Raw genomic sequence first — 18,788 nt, 5'->3', positions numbered from 1 at the left:
CACAGATGTTTATATTTGTCAATAGGGGCCTGTAAACATTTTATGGTATATATATTATACCTCAAAACAGTTGATTTTTTTTTAGAAAGAAAAATGGGAACCAAAAATTAATAGTAATAATAATGGTGCCCACTGGTTTGATATTGAATAGAATTCAAAGCTTGATTTCCAAGCAAAATAAAAATCTGATATAACTTTAAGGTCTATTCTTTAACTATATTCTCTAACTTTAACTTTAAGGTATATACAATTTATACTGCTGGATTGTTCTATCCAGATAACCATTTGCAGAGACTGAGGTGATAAATTGGAAAGCTTGCTTTCTTCCTTCCTGTTTTTTTTTTCTTGCTTCTTTACCAAAAAATGGGCTCTGTTTTAAATTTTTCTCTTCCCTCCAGCCTTTTCTAGATTGACCCCTCCAAGCCTTGGAATCACACATTCAGTGTTATGAAACTGTGTGGTGATTGTGGGTCACAAAGGAAACAATGGCGGGTTGGAGAGAAGATTTTCAGTTTAGCCCCTCACCTGGAGCTGTTTGCTCCTGAGATCCTGCTGCTGTCATACCCAGAATCAATAGAATAAAATTGCATCTGGGCACAGGGCCACAGGCCTGGGTCTGGAATGCTCCGAGTTCATTTCTGGCCATACATCTAAGATGGTTTCTGCACCAACTCTATGTTGAGTCATCAGCTTGGAAATAAATTTTCTGGCTTCAAATCTTGTCCTGAAGCTATTGACATCATTTCTTCTTCCTTTAGATTGCTTGTGCTTAGTGTGAGCGTGGATAGATCTGGCCTTGCTAATACAGTGTCAGCTTCTTCGGCAGTATTTAAAGTACCTTTTCATCCATTGGCCTCAATTCTGCATCATATCTTTAGGGAGGTTTTCTCTGACCGCATTAGCTAAAGTAAACATCCCTCACCCCACGCCACCATGTGACAATGATCACATTACCTGACATTATTGTCTTCATTACACTCATCAATGTCTGGAATCATACGGGTACTTATTATTATTTTTTTTAATCTGTCTCCTCCCACTAGAATGATCTCGATGAGAAAACGGACTTAGTCTTCTTGTTCATGGAATTCTTAAAACAGTGCTCAGCTCACAGCCAACATTCAGTGAATGTTTTGGAGTGAATTTAACCATACAGTTTAGGGAGAAATGTTTTAAAAAGTCATGTAGAATCTACATTTAATTTCTCTCAAACATCTCTATTCATATACTTGATGAATAAAAATAATTTAAAATCAAAGATTATATTCCACATTATTTGCCACCTACCAATGAGAGATCTATAAACAAAAGTTGCCAAAATGCAAACTGCTTCGCTTTAATTCCCTTTAAAAGCTCTTTTAAATTCTTAAAGTAAAAGTAAAGTTTAGTCTCAATGGTGTAGTTAATAGTATTTAGCTAGGAAGCAGATATACACATTTACTTTATGTAAGCATCAAAGAACTTCAGTTGATTTTTTGCCCCTTTTAGAATCTCTGGTTCAGAGATTCCTATTTCAAAACTGCAAATAAAAGTTAACTGAAATATGGAAATGTTCAGGGTAAAGTCACCTAGTGAATAAAATTGCAGTATGGAGAGAAAAAGGTGTACAAGCAAGGTAGGTAGTGTTCTGTCTTCCTTTGAGTTTTGCTATAAGGGAAAGGAAAAAAAGTAATGATGACCCAACAATTCCAAAACCCTTTATCATTTTAAGGTAATGAGAAATGCATTTTGTAACAGAAAAATGCAATATGTAGAAAAATATTAAAGCAGGACTGTCTCTATCAGCTTAAAAAAAAAAAGTGTGAACAGAATATCCCGAAATCATTTATTTTCGATAGAGTTTCCTCTTAGGTTCTTGGATTAGATCAATCAATCCAAGTTTGGGTCTCATTGTCTCTAGCCCCCCTTGAAATCATAAAACCCTGATGTTCTACATGGGATGGTTTTTATAGCGGACAGAATTGTGTCCTTACAAATTATGTCCATGTCTTAACTCTCAGGACCTGTGAATGTGACCTTATTTGGAAATAGGGTCTTTGTATGTAATATTAGGTTACAGATCTCAAGACAAGAGGATACTCGGCTTGGGATGAGCCTCAAAACCAATGATAAGTGTTCTAATAAGCAGAATGCAGGGGGTTTGAGACAACCAGACACAGAGAAGTACCAGAGGGAAGACATGTCAAGAACCAGGCAGGGACAGGGATGAGATGTCTATAAATCAAGGAAAACAAAGTGTTACAGGCAAACTAGGAAAAGAGTAGCTAGGCCAGAGGCATGGAATGGATTCTCCCTTTGAGCCTCCAGAAAGTACTAAGCCTGCAGACAAGTAGATTTCAGACTTCTGGCCTCCAGTACAATAAGAATATATTTCTGTTGTTTGAAGCCACTGAATTTGTGATAACCTGTTATGGAAATAACAGGAAACAAACATAGTTGTATATTTGAAATAGCTTTTATTTTTTTTTTAATTGTAATTGACATACACTCGACATAGAATACTAAATTAGTTTCAGGTGTACTACATAGTAATTCAACACTTACGTTCATTACAAAATGACCACCATGCTAAGTGCATTACAGTATGATAGACTGTTACTTCCTATGCTGTACTTTTCATCCCCCTAATTTAATAGACTGTTGTGCTTAAAAGTTTTCCAAACACAATGTCTCATTACTTTGTAGACCACTGTGGGGCACTATAATCTGTGTCTTTGGGAAGCAGACTTGGAATGATTTTTAATTAAAGTTTTCATAGGCTCTGCAGGAACGGGGAGTTTGCTTTGGGGAGTAACAGTGACAAGTTCAAGACTCGGGTAAGAGAACCTCAGCCATCCTGGGGCCAGTTGAAAACTGTTTTTTTCATTTTATAACACTTGATATTCTTGGGGAAAAATAATCATTTAGTAACTAGTTCCCTTGGAAGTAAAAGCAAATTTTCTTCCAAATGGTTGCTTAGCAGACTTGTTTTTTACTTAGCTGTTCTGTGATATTTTGATTTTAATGTGTCACAGGAAACTTTGTTCTTCTAATTACTAATAAAACAAGTAAAAGTAGAGGAGGGACAAGGGTGAAAATACATTCTTTGAGTGTTTACAACATTCACTAAGGGTTTGGGCTATAATGTTAAAATTATAATATACTAGGTGAAATTTTAGGAACAATTCTATCAATTTAAAATGGATTCAAGGAGCTTCTGGGTGGCTCAGTTAAGCAACCAACTCTGGATTTTGGCTCAGGCCATGATCTCAGGGTTGTGAGTTCAAGTCCCACATCAGGCTGAACTGGGGTGGAACCTGCTTAAGACTCTCTCCCAAAAGAAGATAAGCATGAAAAATAAAAAGTAAAAGACAACTATCATATGATCTCCCTGATATGAGGAAGTGGTGATGCAACATGGGGGCTTAAGTGGGTAGAAGAAGAATCAATGAAACAAGATGGAATTGGTAGGGAGACAAACCATAAGTGACTCTTAATCTCACAAAACAAACTGAGGGTTGCTGGGGGGAGGGAGGTTGGGAGAAGGGGGTGGGATTATGGACATTGAGGAGGGTATGTGCTTTGGTGAGTGCTGTGAAGTGTGTAAACCTGGTGATTCACAGACCTGTACCCCTGGGGATAAAAATATATGTTTATAAAAAATAAAAAATTAAAAAAAAATAAAATAAAAAGTAAGAAAAAAAGAAAGAAAGAAGAAAAAAGATTCTCTCTCTTCCTAATTAATTAAATAATTAATTAATTGAAGTGCATTTTACCTTTCACAACTTGGGAAATAACTTTGAAACTACTCAGTCATTTAAACAAGAATTTTAGAAACATTTTAGAAACATTCTGACAAGTACCTCTCTCCATCGCATTCTCCCATTCTCCTCTGAATACCTTCTAAATACCCCTCCTCAATTCCATTGTCTTAGAAGACGCTCACATCATCCCTCAACTAGATTTTCACCGTGTGTTTCCTACTGGTCTCTTCTTTTCATCATCTGTCTGTTCCAACCTGCCACCCATGCTTCTTCTAGGGTTACAAGTATATTTTAAACAAATCATAGGAATTAAATCACACGTGAATACAAATTTCTCAGCATGATACAGAAGACCTTTTCTTATCTGGCACTTGCCTAGATCCCCGCCCCCCAAGCCTCACACTGTGCCTCTTTTGGCAGATGCTAGTAGTTGCCTACTGAAAAGCTAATCTCTCCTTTTCCCTATTCTTAGATAACCAGTTTATTCCAAGGCATTGATATGCCCAGTTTAAAACACACACACACACACACACACACACACACACACACACACAACATTTCTCATCTTTGTTTCAGCCAGGAGTCATCATCCAACAAAATTCTGGCCAGAGAGATGGAAGCAATTGTCTGTCAGAAATCTGTGGGACGAGTTCAGTTTCTTGAAATAGTGCCCCGATCTTCAATTTTTTAGTTGTTTTTGTTTGTTTGTTTGGTTGGGGTTTTGTTTTGTTTTTGTTTTCTTATTTCTGCCTGACTAAGTGGACTGAAGCCTGTAGGTAGAACAGCCTTTTTTTTCCCCACCATGAGACCAATGAGGATGACAGCTACCAGCTACAGACGGTGGTGTGGAGCTGCAAGAAGCCTGGGATATGGAGCGCAACGTAGTGTTGCCGCACCAGCCCTGGTTGTCTGCCTCTGGTCTTCTTTTTTTTGTTGGAGAAAAATCAATTTCTATTTGGTTATGCACTAACTCAGGTCACTTAGACATGGAACCAAATGCAATCCTAGCATACATAACCATTGACAACCCACTGTTCATCTTTTCTTGAATAAATCTTTGCTATCAAGCCTGTCTCAGTAGATCTCTCTCATGGCCTGCAAAAATTCCTACTCATCATTTAGTATCCAGCTCAAGTGGTACCACCTTAAAGATGCATTTCACAATTCCCACCCTAATTACTATTCTCCCTCAGTCTCCATGCCTGTTGGGGGCATACCCTAAAATGAACATCATTCTATGAGACATGCCGCTTCCTTTGTAGTACTCTCTGGAATATAAACCTTACTTGAAATTGTCAGTGGGGCCACCTGATTTAAGTGCTCTTCTTTTAACAAAGTCTGAAAAAAGAATTTGTACTGATATTTTACAAAGTCAAAGAAAAAATAATAATTTTAAACGTGCTTTTATACCAACAAATCAACATAATACATACAGTTACAGTTAGCACCTGTAAACCTATTAATGCACAAGAATATACGCACATTGTACACATAGCATATGTGGTATGTTTACATAAGGGCACGAAATATGCAACTCTGCACACAAGAACTATAAATGCTGTATGCATAGAACAGTAATTCTGAACTAACATATCTTAATTGAGATATAGGTTAGTGTTTCTCAAACTTTAATGTATATGAAATTTCTCTGGGGCTCTCATTAAAACGTAGACCAGAAGCACTAGAGTGGGGCCTGTGAGTCCGCATTTCTAACAACTTCCCAGATGGTACAGATTGCTGCTGGTTTGGGTCCCACCCTCTGAGTGGCAAGAACAGAGTGAAGCCTCAAGCTACATGTATCTTGGGAAAATGCCTCTATCTTGATACAGGTACAGTCCTCTTCTATTTCCTTTTTTTTTTTCTTTTTGGATTATGCAATTTATACACAGTCACAAATATTTGGTGATGCAGAGGTTGGCTATGTGTTCTTTTGTCCCTTTCTCTTACACTGGGACATGTAGCTGGGCTATTTTCCCAGTTTCCATTTATTTGAGTTAGATAAGGCTATATCACTAAGTCTAGCCAATGGGAGTGCTATATCCTACTCCCAATTCCAGTGCTGACATGCTTTCAGGTGTGATTCTATGTGCCCTTTTTCTTTCCATCGGCTTGATTCAGACAAGCATGGCGACCTTGGAAACCAGCTGGAGAAGATAGCAGAGACAAAAAATGGCAGGAGTTTGTGACCTGTATTGCTTCTTGGAAGAGTCTGTTCTGGGATCTTTCATTTTTACCCTTCAATAAATGAGAAATAAAGTTGTAGAATTTTTTAACAATTATACATTTGGGGGGTTCTGTTTTTACAGTGAACTTCCTACTCTACTTAAAGTGTTAGGGCCAATTTAATGTTAAAACCTGTTTTACTATTAGGGCTTGCTTAGCCAAAGCAAGTCCATATTGCCTAGGTAGGCATATTGTTGTTTACGTCCACAGACTTCATTCGGGGAATAAACGCCCCCGTAGTTCCTGGTATGGTTCCGGGTATCGATTCTGGGAGTAAACACCTTAACAATAGAAGCCGGGTACCTTCGGTCTGTGGTTATACCCTATAAAACCAGCCTGTGAGATCGGGAGGGGGTCGCTCTCTTCAGAGGCGGCCCTGGCAGGTCAGTCTGACTTCTAATGCTTGACATAGAATAAGGCTTTGCATAACTTTCACTTTGTCACAGTCTTGTTCCTTTGATAATGGACCCCCAACAAAAGCAGTGGTAATTTTGTAATCTAGTAGAAAGATAACACGATATTGGTGCAAGGTTGGTATTGTTTGGGACTGGCTCAGGGTTTTCAAATTTTTTTGCAGGGGGTGTTTATAAATTCCTATTAAACCAAGTTTCTTTTTATTTGTATACCCATGGTCACAGGTGGGTGAACAAGGCTAATTATATGCCATAAAAACCATGTTCTAATTTGAATAGTAACTGTTTTGTTTAGAATTTATTTAGAATTCTTTTTAAAAAACATTATTTAGAATGTGTCTAGTTTCACCAGTGAAATGCAGCACAGAAATTGCAAGAATAATTTTTTGTTATAATAGTTACTAACAAAATTATAAGTAAGTTCAAGATATTAATGGTTCTTAGGAAAATATCTAAAAATAGATGTGCCCTTAAAGCCGTGAGTAAACAGAACTGCTTTTTGAGACTCTGTTTCTAATGAATAATATTCAAAAGCACTATAGGAAAGGACATAGTAATTCAAAATTTCCTTTGTGGTAAGTAGTTCCTACAAAAATCTTTCCTAAATTTGAAGGTGGGAGGGATAAGGAATATAGCAGAATACTTAGCAAGAAAGCACCAGGGACATAAAAGAAGTATGAGGAATACAAAGAAAATCAATAGGGTTCTGTTAGAAGTCATTATTAATCCTTTGCATTTTCACTTGTATAATCAGTTGTTCATAATAAAAGCCATTTATATTTCATAAGATTATAACTATTGGCTACAATATATATTGTCCATCACTTAAAATAAATGAAACTAAAGAGATTTTTGAGCCTTTTCATTCCAGAAATGAAACAGAGAATTGATTTCTATATAACAGATTATTGTGTAAATAAATTACTAAATGGTCAGATGTGCTTTGCTTTCCTTCTCTGAGCATGATTTGTGGACAAGCTGTTATTTGTAGGAAAATGTGATTAGTCTTCAAATGTGGAAAATATAAATGAATGTATTTTCTTATACATTGTTGTGAATGAAAACAAGCAAATCTCCTTTAACTTGTGAAATCACAGAGACAGCCTTGCAGATACCAGTTATCAGCTGCAGGCAATCCAGATGTACCAAAAAGCAGGGAGTGTTTGCATCCAGGAAGTCAGAACGGAATCCCCCTTCGCCTTTCAGTTAACTGTTCCAAGGTTTGCCTGCCCCAAAGGTTTCCCTCCAGTATCAAACAATGGGTAATAAATCAATACATCAAGGGGGAAATAAATCAAATAAGGCTTGATTTGAACTTTGGTTCTTTCTGAGAAAGTTTGAGCAAAGTGTTCCAAGGTCTAAGCCAAGTTTGCAAGGCAAGGAGTACGGGCTGAGTCTGGCCTGTAGATGAACTCTGTAGGCGGACACTGTGTCATAGCTTTTCTCAGGATATTGGGAAAATAAAAATCTGGACTCGGACTTTTCTCAAAACAATTGGAATTCTATCCCCAGTGGGCTGGGTTCTGTTTGGGGGCTTCAAGTGATGCCAAGGGGCCGCTACCCCATTTTGATGAGGACAGACTTCCTGAGTTCTCTTTTGTTTTGCTCTCCCAAAGCCTGGGATATGTATTTGCCTGTCTGCCCCCTGTTGGCATTTCTATTTGTAACTGCTGTGTAGAGAAATGCAGGTGGAGCCATAGGGATATGAAGAAACAGAGCAAGTTTTGAAACCTCTACAACTTAGATCTTTATTCAAGAGAAAAAAAACAAACAGGAATTGATGGTGCTAGTACCACTTCAAAACAAAGGTATTTTTATTTTATTTGTTATTAACATATAATGTATTATTTGCCCCAGGGGTACAGGTCTGTGAATCATCAGGCTTACACACTTCACAGCACTCGCCATAGCACATACCTTCCCCAATGTCCATAACCCAGCCACCCTATCCCTACTCCCCCACTCCCAGCAACCCTCAGTTTGTTACGTGAGATTAAGAGTCTCTTATGATTTGTCTCCCTCCTGATTCCATCTTGTTTCATTTTTTAAAACAAAGGCATTTTTAAATAATGGACTGGATGGATCATTCACAGCAGCTGAACAAAAATATTTTAAAAACACCTTTAAAAAAAAAACCTTTTTAGTTTGCTGATATTCCTTGACATATCCTTTTCCTTTGGGTTTTCTTTTAAAGTGAGCTACATAAGGAATACTGAAACAAAGAAATAACACCTGTTAACTTAGCATAAATGTTTTTCTTTCTACCTACACTATGGGTCAAGGGCTTCCCGTCTCATTCAGTTAACAATGTACAAATTGAAGGAAGTATACTTCCATCTTTAAATTAATGAACTTGAAGTTTTTGTGATGAATCTCTAAATTCTTTTTAGGGGGAGGAGCAGAGGGAGAGAGAGAGAGAGAGAGAGAGAAAGAATCTTAAACTGGCTCTACACCGAGCACAGACCCCGACGCAAGTCTCGGTCTCACAACCCTGAGATCATGACCCGAGCTGAATCAAGAGTCAGATGCTTTTTTTAAAAAAATATTTTATTCATTTATTTATTAGAGTGAGTGAGAGAGATAGAGAGAGAGCAAGCAGAAGCAGGGGGAGTTGTAGGCAGAGGTAGAGGGAGAAGCAGACTCCCCGCTGAGCAGAGAGCTCCATGCAAGGTTCCATCCCAGGACCTTGAGATCATGACCTGACCTGAAGGCAGATGCTTAACCGACTGAGCCACCCAGCTGCCCCCCCCACCCCCTGATAAATCTCTAAATTCTTAATAAAGTGTAGAAATCTTAAGAAGAGAATGAATATCTAACAGTTTTATGAACTTTCTAAACTCTATATAATATCTTACTGTCAAAATATCTGCATTTAGGTTTACATTTCACATATTTTGAATCATCTAAGCTGTCTTCTTCCTATCTCTCTGTTTTTGTTAATGGCACTATGCCTAGTGCTTCTTAAAATGATAGTGTGGCAGCCCCAAGAAGGAAAAAAGAAAATTAAGTCTTCCAAATGAAGTTAAGGTGTGGATACAGAATACATAGGTATTGAATATTTTATGTTCTTTTCTTAACTCTGACCATCTAAGAACAACTGGGAACTGTTAAAGGAAGTTTTCAACTTTTAATGTTTGTGGTTTCTGCTTCTGGGCTCCCAGAGAAGCGATGCTTTAACATTTATCAAGGTCAAAATGACTCAGCAAAACCTCAAAGCAAGGGGCTCTATTTCTGTCCCAAGCACAAATTGTACATCTGCTTCGTTTAAGAAAATAACCAAAAAGGAGGATTCTGAACACAGAGGACAAGAAAAAGTAAGAAACTTCTCTGGTTCCCATTAGATTAAAGTCATGCAGTGCTGCATGTAATAGGAATTTAAGGTCTGCAACTTTCTGTAATTTTCTTTGTTGAATAATTTGTAACTTTTTGTTTTAAAAAGATATATAACCTTACACCAAATATTCTCTTTCTGGAGCACTCTTTTCCTTGTGAAGATTGTGTATCCCAGGCAGCTGTCTTAACCTGGGCTTGGATAAAACTCTATTCTCTCTCTCTCTCTCTCTCTCTCTCTCCCCCCCCTTTTTTTTCTTAGAAATTCTGAAATATTTGTTCATTTTTCATCAACAGAATCATGACACCTTAAAAAAGCAACAACAGTTTTTTGGTATGGCAGGACAAATGAAATTAACCCTAAGTCACACTGGTGAGTATAAAAAAGTATGATGAAAACACTGTTTATAAATTTTTTAGCTTTTTCTACTTAGTTTTTCCTTCTCCTTGGCCTTGCATTTCAAAAGAAAAAAAAACAAACAAAATCTCAAACAATACAAAAATGCAACAGCAATGATTTCCTTCAGTATGGCCTTTCCAGCCATTGACTCTTGGTGTTCTAGTCAGAGCTCTGCTTATGACTGGTTTTCTGAGAAGATTTGAGTCAATTTGAGGAAATTTCAGACTTCTGTGGCCTTAAAAACTCTGCCTCAGAAGAACAGTGCCTCCTAACAGAAGTAGTGATTCCCTCCCATTTTTGAAAGAGAGGATTACCAAGATTTTATTTTACATATTTGTTTTTTTAAAATATGTTATTTATTTATTTGACAGAGAGAGAGAGAAAGAGAGAGATAGCAAGAGAGGAACACAAGCAGGGGGGAGCAGGAGAGGAAGAAGCAGGCTCCCAGCTGAGCAGGGAGCCTGATGTGGGGCTCGATCCTAGGACCCTGGGATCATGAAGCTGAGCCAAAGGCAGCTGCTTAATGACTGAGCCACCCAGACAGGCCAATTACTAAGATTTTAGATTAGCCACACTCTTAACCCTTCCAAGTGTTAACTCTCATTGTTTGCTGTTTTGTTTCTAAATGGCTGATATATTGATGATTTGTCTATTTACTTATGCACACTCTGCCATGTCCAAAAAGATTTAAGACTGTTAGACACATAACTTTAAGCAAAATAAATCTGTTTTTTAAAAGACATTATTTATTTATTTGACAGATGGGGGCAGAGAGAGAGAGAGAGAGAAAAAGCAAAAGCAGGAGGAATGGGAGAGGGGGAAGAGCAGGGAGCCTGATACAGGACCCAATTCCCAGGACCCTGTGATCATGACTAGAGCTGAAAGCAGACGCATAACTGACTGAGCCACCCAGGCACCTGATTAGCAAAATAAATCTGAAAATAGGTGAAAAATGAGGTAATTCGGTATCCAAAGTAGGAACGTAAGAACAGAGAGCATATAGCTTGTGCATGCGGAAAGCTTTGATGGGCTGGCCAGAGTTGCGCAGCTACATCCATCAGGAGAGAGGGACACGGACAGTTATAGAACTCACCTGCCACTGTTTATTGCTACAGACAGAGGTACTATAGGAGACAGGTGGTGAACAAAACGTTAATGATTGAAATGTTCCTACCTTCAAAGAAGATGTTGAAACAAAGAATTAGAAAGAGGTCCTGGGTTATTTCCATCTTTCAGTTATTTATGCTCTTTCTGCCCTGCAGAAACCATGGGAAACTGAAAGCAAGCTGTCCCTTTCCTAGACTGGAGCAGTGAATGACAGCAGGCCCCGCAGCAGACCCCAGAAGTTTAAACTAAAAGGTAAACCATTTCTGTTCAACCTAGCTGTTCTGGAGTCCAGGACAGGATCCTTTTCAGCCTGAATAAAGCCTAGCATTGTGTTTCCTGCATCAGGGCTCTGGAGGACCCAAAATGAGGTCTTTTCCTTCTTCTATGTCAGAGCCGCGTTGCCCTGTGGGGTCTTCCTCCAAAGGGAAATGTGACAGTCGGGAAAAAATCTCGCCCTATTAACATTATGCATTAATATTCAAGATACTCAAATGCCACTGACTTGTTTCCAAGAACTGCAATGTTTTACAGCGTCCCTTTCCTACATCCTATACTTCTGGCTGTTGTAGACCTTGACATGTGTTGTATTTCATGTTGGTAATAAGCTTTTGTCAAGACTGAGCTAAGCTGATGAGATCTGAGCTGCCAGATGTTAGGGTCATCCATTAGGACAGTAACCCAAAAGGAAAGTAACCATTGAGGCTTTGATCATTGTGGTAGCATAAGTAAGAAACTAAACAGAAGAAAGCTCTGCCTTTCTTTTCCCCATCCACAATGTTTTATTTTCCCTTGTGAAAGGCTGCTGGATGGGATTCCTATGGATCAGGCGGATGAGGGGGTTGTCTCCTTGCCAGGGAACACCTATATAAGAAGTCCCTGCTACGGACGATATATGGAAATCAAACAAATGGGGTAATGAGCTGCTGTGATTACAAGGAAATCTTAGAATGTTGCTAAAATTATCTAATTAATAAAAGTGTCTACAATGATGATTACTTTCTAAGAGAAAAAAACCAAGCTCTGTTTTTGAAAACAAAGTTGCCGTGAAGTGATATAGTCATAGATGGACATCAAGATCGTGCTAGAGCATCATCTCTGCATCCCATTTGTGAAAAACCAGCACCCACTGATATCGTTATTCCACTCTGTTGAAACATCTCAAGAAATGGGAAGTTGAGGAATTGTTAAATGTCATGTCAAAAAAGAGGAGATTGACACAAAAGTGCAAGGACCTACAGTGTTCGGGCTTGCAGAGCATGTAGAGGTTACCCCATGCAGCCTTTCACTTTGTGGATGAGTGCATTCAGTCCTGGAGAAAGCAATCTGCCCAAAGTGAAACAAGACTCCAGGTTGGGGGGGGTGGTGGCAGGGGTGGGGGGCTGGGGCGGCTAGCAGAGAACTGTCCATCACAGCAAAATCCCTGGGAAAACAGCTCAGGGTTTTAGAATTGTAGAATGTTGTCCTTGGGAAGAACCAGCTTAATCCTGTTGCAGACCAGGGAGGTAACTAGAGGAAACTCTGGATATAGACCAAAATCAAAAACAAAAACAACAAAACAAAACAAAACAAAACAAAACCTACAAGGGTCACTAAGCGCAGTCTCTTCGTTGGCCTGTTCTGCCATACCTCCTGCCTTTCTCCTTCATGTTTATTCTTCTCCGGCCAACAAGTTTTGCAGTAGGACTCTGAAACTTGCCTATTCAGGGTCTATGCAAATTTTGATCCTTTATCCTGAAATACACTTTCTTCCCTTTCTGGCTGATTCCAACTGTAGCTTCATCGTAAGTGTTACTCTTGCATAGAAACCTTTCCTGACTGACGTGCTTAGGTGGATCTCCCTAGAAAATCCTGCTTTTTAAACTTTTTTTAAAAAAAGATTTTACTTATTTATTTATGTATTTATTTATTTAGGGCATGAGCTGGGGGTTGCAGGGGGTAGAAGCAGAAGGAGAGGGAGAGAGAGAATCTCAAGCCGACTCCACACTGAGCATGGAGCCTGAGGCCAGGCTTGATCTCATAACCCTCAGATCGTGACCTGAGCCAAAATCAAGAGTCAGATGCTTAACTGACTGAGCTACCCAGGTGCCCCTAGAAATCCCATTTAAAGCTAGTTTTGAAATAAACAATTTAATATGTTGGCAGTAGAGACCAGTATATTCTTTAGGCTCACTTTGTATTAATCATTTAATTGTTTACTAATTTTTACTTTTATCAAAGGACGTAGTAAGAAAAGTCAGAAGATTCTACAAAGTTTGGTATGAAAAGTGGCATCCCCTATCCCTGGTCTCTGCCTCACCAATTGATTTCTGCTTCTTAAGGAAAATACTTTCAACTCTTTTAACGTGTGTGTGTGTGTGTGTGTGTGTGTGTGTGTGTGTGTGTGTGTTAGTATTAACTCCATATTTCTTTTTTTTTTTAAGATTTTATTTATTTATTGGACAGAGAGAGAGAGATCACAAGTAGGCCGTGAGGCAGGCAGAGAGAGGGAGGCAGAGGCAGGCTCCCCGCTGAGCAGAGAGCCTGATGCAGGGCTCGATCCCAGGACCCTGAGATCATGATCTGACCCGAAGGCAGAGGCTTTAACCCACTGAGCTACCCAGGCATCCCTTAACTCCATATTTCTTGATAACATACTTACCCTGCCTTTTTCTTGATTTTGAAAAGATAGGCTTTGATTTCCTACTATGGAAAATGAGGTCTGATCTCTCTTAACACCAGTCCCCTCTCTGGCACTTTCTAGTGCATTTAGAGCATAGTTTCTGGTGAGGTAAACATATGGTGCTTATGTTATTTGGATTCTATATGTGTTGTTTATAGTTCAACTGCAAGCTATAATGTTATCACATTTTCTTTCTTAGACACTATATATCCTTTTATATAATTTTATATAGTTTTTATATTTCTCACTATTAGTAATGTATCTATTGCTAACTTACCTCCAAATTCTCTTGCATGTGTGTAAACCTCATTTCAATATGTGTGAGCACATCAGATATTAATTTCATATTCTGGGGATAGTTGTCCTCCTTTCCTGTTCTAGCCTAAAGCACTCACTTTCCAAGCTTGTCTATCACTGTTGTCCAGAGTTTTCCCACATGGGGACCCTGGAATGTCCCCTTGTTCTGCTCCACAATGGGATCTCCTGTTTTGAAGGTCTCTCTCTCTCAGAGGCCACAGATTGATCAATTTTGAAACATCACATTAAAGTAATATCAGTTACAAGAGCCACAGAGCCTCAAAGGACTAAAGGCCCTTTCTTCTTTTCATATCAGACATTTAATCATATTTTGTGTTTTTAAATTTGTGATTGGTTTCTGATGTCATTTCATGTAAAATAAATTCTCCCTTTTAACATCAATGAGTGACTATTTTCAGTTCTAATATATTACCTTTCAAGAAAGTAGCAAGGACAATTGAAGAGGTGTTTTATATATATATATATATCATAGTTAAATCATCCAGAAAAAAGTGCTTTTTTGCTTTTGTGATTTTTGCTGCATATATAAAGGCTTGAGTAAAATGGGTGACAGGTTTGTAATGTGCTCAGGTGGAAAAAATATATTTTATGATTTCCAAGACCAAGAAGATGACTCTGCAATGTTCAAATATAACCTTAAATGCTTCTAACTAACAAACTTAACCAAGATTTTTGTGTGGTGTGAAGTGGACAAGCTGATTCTAAAATGTATATGAAAATGCAGAGGACAAAGACTGGCAAAGGCAACCTTGGATAAGAACATAGACCAATTATCAGAAATAAAGACCTGTTATAAAACTATAATAAATAAAACAGTGTGGTATCTCTGCCTGGATAGACAAATAGACCAAAGTAACAGAATACAGAGTTCAGAAACAAATACACACATACATGGTCACCTGGCTTACAACAAGGTGATCCTAGAGTGGAGAAAATTCTTTTTAATAAATAGTGCTGGTATGTGGCACCTGGATGGCTCAGCTGATGAGGCATCCAACTCTTGATTTTGGCTTATGAGATGGAGCCCCAAGTCAGGTTCCATGCTAAGTGCAGAGTCTGCTTGAAATTCTCCCTCTTCCTCTGCCCCTCCCCGACTCTTTCTTTCTAAAATAAATAAATAAATCTTTGAAAAAATTAGTTTTGATGTAATTGAATTTCCACATTGGGAAAAAAATGTATCTTGAAACTTAGGTCATACACCACACACACACATACATTTCAGTGGATTTTAAATCTACATGTGAGAATGAAACAATAATAAAGCTTAAAAAAACCTGCAGGAAAACATTTTCATGAGTTTAGAGTAGGCAAAGATTTTTTTAAACTGTATGCCCTGGACTACACTAAAATTAAGAATTTCTGTTTATCAAAATAAACCATCAAGAGAGTTCAAAGTCAAACCATACATAGGAAAGAGATATTTACAATATATATGTTTGAAAAACAAATCAATAAGAGATTAAAAATGGCAAAAAGATTGGAATAGGAACTTTACAAGGAAATATTCTGATAACCAGTACACACATGGTAAGATTCTCAACATCATTCATTATTAGGATGGTTAAAAACATGATGAGATTTCTCTACAAACCCACCAGAATGACTAAAATTAAAAGGCTTGCAGTTGGTGAGGATGTGGAGAAAATGTAACCCTTTGCATCATTGGTGGGAATATGAAATTGTGAAGCTGCCATAGAAAACAGTTGTTTTCTGTTGTTACTCAAAAAAATAAAATATAGAATTATCATGGAATGCAATTACATTTTGAGTATATACCCCAAAGAACTGAAAGCAGGAGCCTAAGCAGATATCTGCCTAAGCAGATATTTGTATACAAATGTTCCTGGCAACATTATTCACAAAATCCAAAAGATGGAGACAATCCAAATATCTTTTGATGGATAAATGGAGGAATAAAATATGGTATAAACTTACAATGGAATATTATTCAGCCTTAAAAAGAATAACAGTTTGTTACATGCTACAATACCCTAAAGACAATATGGTGAGTGAAATAAGCCAGATAAAAAAGGACAAATATTATATGGTTCCACTTCCATAAGGTACCTAGAATTGTCAAACTTATAGAGACGAGAAAGAATGGTGGTTTCCAGGGCCTTGGGGCTATCAGCATCAGGAACTACTATTTAGGGGTTCCTGGATGGCTCAGTAAGTTGGGCCCCTGCCTTTGGGTCGGGGTCATGATCTCAGGGTCCTGGGATTTAACCTCGAATCAGGCTCTTTGCTCAGCAGGGAGCCTGCTTCCCCACCCCTCTGCCTGTCTCTCTGCCTACTTGTGATCTCTCTCTCTCTCAAATAAATAAATAAAATCCTGAAAAAAAAGGAACTACTATTTAATGGGTGCAGAGTTCTAGTTTGGCAGGATGGAAAGTTCTGGAGATGGATGGTGGCAATGGTTGCACAATGATGTGAATGTGCTTAATGATAAGGAGCTGTACACTTAAAAGGGCTCAAATGATACATGTTATGTCATGAATATTTACCACAATAAGAAAAAGAAACTTATTGAAGAATATGGGAAACATCTAACTTTCAGTTTTTGCTGATGGGTACATAAATTGGTGTAAGTATTTTGGAAAACTCCTGTCAATATTTACTAAAGCTAAATATATGCTTGCCTTATCACCTAGGAATGTCTTTCCTAGGTGTGTCTTTCCAATGGAAATTAGTACCTGTCTCAAAAATATATACAAGAAAATGGGGCTCCTGAGTGGCTGGTTGGTTAAGCATCTGCCTCCGGCTCAGGTCATGAACCCAGGGTCCTGGAATCTAGCACTGCATTGGGCTCCCTGCTCTGTGGAGAGCCTTCTTCTCCTCCTCTCTCTGTCTGCTGCTCTCCCTGCTTGTGCTTCTCTCTGTCAAATAAATAAATAAATAAATAAAATCTTAAAAAATGTATATATAAGAATATTCAACAGAAGTATTCTTACTAGACAAAACTTGGAAACATCCCAAATGTCCATCAACAATACAACATATTGGAAGTCTGAAACTATTGTTCTCAAGTTATCTCTATGCTTACTTATTTTATAGAAAGATAAATTTAATTATTGTCACAAAAAATGTGACACTATGTGAAGTTCCTGTGAGAAACTTCTGTTCAAAACTCTTTCCAGCTTACTATTTAATGCTATTTCTAAAGTACAGAGAGGGATCTACATATTGGCCCTTCCCCAAATGGAGAAACTGAATTATAACTGGACACTATCACTGACAATTTCAAAGAATAAATTGTAAGAAAAAAGGACCAGAACATTCCCTCATCTTAAAATAGAAACAGGGGCGCAGCAAAATTTGCTGGGTGTGCTGTCTGTAAAGGAAGGTCCAAATCTTCTCAGACATATGTAAGAGAAAACTAATAAAAGTTTGTGAAGTCAGTGATTTTTTTTTTAAGAGGAAGTAAAATTACACACACTCTTTGACTAGTCTCTAGGCCTCTTGAGATCATGATGTATTTGCTTTGTTACTTCTCTTTAAAGAAGCCAAATTAGATCCAGCCAATAGAAAGACCTTGATTCTGGCAGGAACCGATTATAGGTTTGCCATACAGTGGTAAGTTGGGATAAACTGCCAAGGGTAGGAGCAGCTCAATCTTTGATCTTGAGGGTCTTCAGAAATTTAGGTTGTTTATGCTTATCCCTGGGTTACAGGGTACAAGATGACAGCTTTATTGGTTTTGTTTAGATGAGCTCAGTACAAATTTAACCTTGGTGTATTCTTAATCATCTCTGTATTCATGCCTCCTCATCCTGTTTCACCTTATGTATTTTTCTCATAAAAACATAAACACTAATTATTGAGTAACTTTTATGTGGTTGCTACTTACATTACCTTACTTAATCCTCAAATGAACTATGTAAAGCAGGTTTCATCAACCCCATTTTAGGGCTGAGGAAGCTGAGTCATCTAGTGATTGGAGCTATTAGTTGGCCACTGCTTAATATGCATAACCACTTCTCTGAACACTTCTTTCATTTTCTGACTCTCTCCTGAGGATCCTATTTTCCTCTGGAGACATCTCTCACTTCCCATATATTCAAGAGTCTGGAGTAAGATTGCTAGATAAAATACAGGCTAGATAATTGCTAGATAAAATAAAAAACACCCAATTAGACTGTAATTTCAAATAAACATTGAATATTTTTTGTATAAGTATGCTCATGCAATGCTTACAGTAATATTTAGTAATATACTAATTTAGTATATTTATTACTAAATTTAGTAATATTTAGTAACATCCTAAATATTACTGTAGGTAATCCTAAAAGTTACCTGAAATTCAAATTTAACTAGGCTTCTTATATTTTCATTTGTGGAACCCAACAACCCTAGGGGCGCTAGGGTCTTTCTTATGTTTTGTTGTCCCCTCCACACCATTTTTCCTTCTTTAGAACCTCTGGCAACTTTGAAACACATGTCTGCATGTCTTCAGACTCCATACTCTACTACTTTCATAGTAGTAGAAGTTGTCTGTCATACTCAGGGTCACTGTCAATTCATTGATCTTTTAGTGGGTCACTTTCTTTTTATTGGTTTTACTGGTTCACTTTATTCCTCTGAAGAATTATTTCCAT

The sequence above is a fragment of the Mustela erminea genome, chromosome 15 (assembly GCF_009829155.1).
Source record: "Mustela erminea isolate mMusErm1 chromosome 15, mMusErm1.Pri, whole genome shotgun sequence".
NCBI classification, from domain to species: domain Eukaryota; kingdom Metazoa; phylum Chordata; class Mammalia; order Carnivora; family Mustelidae; genus Mustela; species Mustela erminea.
The sequence above is the reverse complement of the archived record's forward strand: the minus strand, read 5'-3'. Positions refer to the sequence as shown.